Below are 3,757 nucleotides of genomic sequence, written 5' to 3'. Positions count from 1 at the left end.
TGTATATGTACAGTATGTGTATGTTTGTACCGTAAATGTGCGTGTAAAATTGAATTTTGAAACGTAGTTTATCTTCAATTTCGACTCTTTAAAATTCTAAATTTAACCGAAAAAAAGAACAGAAAAACTAGCTAATTTGCATCTTTTTGAAAAAATTAAAAAAATAATTAATGAAACATCACTAGTCATTTTTCCTGATTAAGATTAATTTTCGAATTTTGATGACATGTTTTAAATAGGTTTAAATCCAATCTGCACTTTTTGTTTTTTTAGAATATATAACAAATTGGACCAAGCTATATTTCTAACAAAGACAAATCGTTATTTCTACTAGATTTTCCAGAACAAAAATTTTAAAATAAATTCAAATAAGATTTAAATTTGATTTTACAGATATTGTAGATTTGCCAGAATATTTATTTTTGCATTTTAATTATAAGTTTGAAGAAATACTTCACAAATATTCTTCGTCGAAAAAACAGAAGCTAAAATGAAGAATTAAACTAAAATGTAATTATTTTTCTTTACAATAAAAAAAAAAAAAATACTTGAACATTGATTTAAATGTTCAGGAAAGAAGAGGAAGGAATTTAAAAGGTAAAAAGGTATATGTGTTTAAAAACCCCAAAATCATTTTTAAGGTTGTATTTCTTCTCTAAAATTGTCTTTCTGAAAGTTATAAGAAGCAAAGTAAAAAAAATAAAGTAATTTATTTGAACAGGTGAAGACCAAGTCTTTAAAATATTTTCTTGGATTTTCAAATTCTATTCGAGTTTTGTCTCTCTTAGAATTGTCGAGCAAAGCGAGACCAGCTTGCTAGTAAATAAATACAATTTAAAAAATAGAGGCAGCTCACTGGTAAGTGCTGCTATTTGAGCTATTTTTAGAACAGGCCAGCGGGCGACTCATCTGGTCCTTACGGGCGACCTGGTGCCCGCGGGCACCGTGTTGGTGACCCCGGTTCTAGATAGCCAGTAAGGATATTGATTATTGATTAGACTTGGGAAATATGTATTTATTTATGTCATTATGTTAGGTTAACCCCAAAAGCGGTAGGAAATGGATGGATGGCATTATGTTAGGTTAGTCCTCTGTAGATTTGCTCGAAGGTGAAACTGAGAGGGAGGAGCTTCTCACTGCTCTTACACACACCTTCAACTTGATTCAAGGAGGTCCTCACATTGGATGTCGGATGTTGGGTGGGCTGATAAGCAGAATCTGTGCCAATAAATGTCCTTGCAGATCTTCTATGTTGGGCTTCTAAAGTGGTGGTTGTTCTACTCCCAATTCAAACATTCTTCGCTAAGATTTGTCCTCTCGACTTTCAACCAGGCAAATCCGATAAAGAAAAAGACCGTGACAAGTAAGTAAAAATACTTTTTGGACATTTAACGCCTGAATCCAGCATCGCCGTTGTGAACCTCGGTTGTTTTTTGTTCTATTTACAAACCCCGTTTCAGTATGAGTTGTGTTAGATGTAAATATAAACAGAATACAATGATTTGCAAATCCTTTTCAAGCCATATTCAGTTGAATATGCTACAAAGACAACATATCTGATTTTCAAACTCATAAACATTTTATTTTTGTGCAAATAATCATTAACTTTAGAATTTGATGCCAGCAAAACGTGACAAAGAAGTTGGGAAAGGTGGAAATAAATACTGCTAAACTTGAGGCATGCTCATCAAACACTTATTTGGAGCATCCCACAGGTGTGCAGGTTAATTGGGAACAGGTGGGTGCCATGATTGGGTGTAAAAACAGCTTCCCAGAACGTGACGTCACCTAGGAAATAAAACCGGCATTTTCTCAAACACATTACAAACACCGCGTCTCAGCTCTGGTAATTTTCCGTTTTTCCGACTATTTTCTGGAACCTTGGAGACATCATGCCTCGACGGTGTGTTGTCGGAGGGTGTAACAACACTAACAGGGAGGGATTCAAGTTGCACCACAGGCCCGAAGATGCGAAAATGGCAAGAAATTGCATGAAATGTGTTCAAAATACGAGGGTGTGGGGAAAGCCGACGAAATGGTCAGTCGTTTGTTCCGCACACTTTACCGACGAAAGCTATGCTACTACAGAGATGGCAAGATTGTGCGGCTATCCTGCGACACTCAAAGCAGATGCATTTCCAACGATAAAGTCAAAGAAATCTGCCGGTAGACCCCCGTCGAATGTGCCGGAGTGTCTGCACATTTTACCGGCGATGCTAAGGAAGACATGGCACAGAGATGTATGGATAACCTGCAGATGCATTTGCAACAATAAAGTTAACGAAATCACAAAGGTGAGTTTTCTTGACGTTGTTGACTTATTTGCTAATCAGACATATTTGGTCGCGGCGTGACTGCCAGCTAATCGATGCTAACATGCTATTTAGGCTAGCTGTATCTACATTTGAAACTGCGTTTCCCTCCACCCACATTTAATGCCAAACAAACTCTTACCAATCGATGGATTTAAGTTGATCCAGTGTCACAAGATGCGAAACTTCCGATCGTCGGTCTGCGCATTTCACCGGCGATGCTAAGGCAAACATGGCCGAATAGGGTCAATCGCTATTCGCTCAATAGCTTCAGTTTCTTCTTCAATTTGCTTTTCGCTATCTGCCTCCATACTCCAACCATGCTTTTCAATACATGCCTAATCTGTTGAATCGCTTAAGCCGCTGAAATCCGAATCTGAATCCAAGCTAATGTCGCTATATCTTGCTGTGCTATCCGTATTCGTATCACTGGATGACGTCACAGGAAAATGGACGTTGGCTTCACAGATAGCGAAAATCAGGCACTTTAAAGCTTTTTTTTAGGGATATTCCGGGATGGGTAAAGTTTTGAAAAAAACTTCAAAAAATAAAATTAGCCACTGGGAACTGATTTTTATTGATTTTAACCCTTCTGAAATTGTGATAATGTTCCCCTTTAAGAACAACGTTTCTCAAAGCGCAATTGCAAGAAATTCGGGGATTTCAACATCTACGCTCCATAATATCGTCAAAAGAATCAGAGAATCTGGAGAAATCACTCCACATAAGCGGCATGGCCAGAAACCAACATTGAATGACCGCGACCTTCCATCCCTCAGACGGCACTGTATCAAAAACCGACATCAATCTCTAAAGGATATCACCACATGGGCTCAGGAACACTTCAGAAAACCACTGTCACTAAATACAGTTGGTGGCTACATCTGTAAGTGCAAGTGAAAGCTCTACTATGCAAAGCGAAAGCCATTTATCAACAACATCCGGAAACGCCACCGGCTTCTCTGGGCCCGAGATCATCTAAGATGGACTGATGCAAAGTGGAGATGTGTTCTGTGGTCTCACGAGTCCACATTTCAAATTGTTTTTGGAAATATTCAACATCGTGTCATCCGGACCAAAGGGGAAGCGAACCATCCAGACTGTTATCGACGCAAAGTTGAAAAGCCAGCATGTGTGATGGTATGGGGGTGCATTAGTGCCCAAGGCATGGGTAACTTACACATCTGTGAAGGCACCATTAATGCTGAAAGGTACATACAGGTTTTGGAACAACATATGCTGCCATCTAGGCGCCATCTTTTTCACGGACGCCCCTGCTTATTTCAGCAAGACAATGCCAAGCCACATTCAGCACGTATTACAACAGCACACATGTGTGGCGTATTATGAAGTGTAAAATACGACAGCGGAGACCCCGGACTGTTGAAGGACTGAAGCTGTACATAAAACAAGAATGGGAAAGAATTCCACTTTCAAAGCTTCAA

General features: G+C 38.9%; 1 protein-coding gene across 1 annotated transcript in view; it reads left to right on the top strand.

Annotated features, from left to right (window-relative positions):
- Positions 1 to 1,195: 1,195 nt before the first annotated feature.
- The window catches only part of LOC133537797 (LITAF domain-containing protein-like), a 19,273-nt gene continuing 16,711 nt past the window's right edge, over positions 1,196 to 3,757 (top strand). Inside the window, exon 1 of the mRNA XM_061878871.1 lies at positions 1,196 to 1,363. The gene's annotated coding sequence lies outside the window, so the exon portion shown is untranslated. The remainder of the gene's footprint in view (positions 1,364 to 3,757) is intronic.

This window comes from Nerophis ophidion, linkage group LG19, assembly GCF_033978795.1.
Source record: "Nerophis ophidion isolate RoL-2023_Sa linkage group LG19, RoL_Noph_v1.0, whole genome shotgun sequence".
NCBI classification, from domain to species: Eukaryota; Metazoa; Chordata; class Actinopteri; order Syngnathiformes; family Syngnathidae; genus Nerophis; species Nerophis ophidion.
This window is presented reverse-complemented; position numbering and strand designations above follow the sequence as displayed.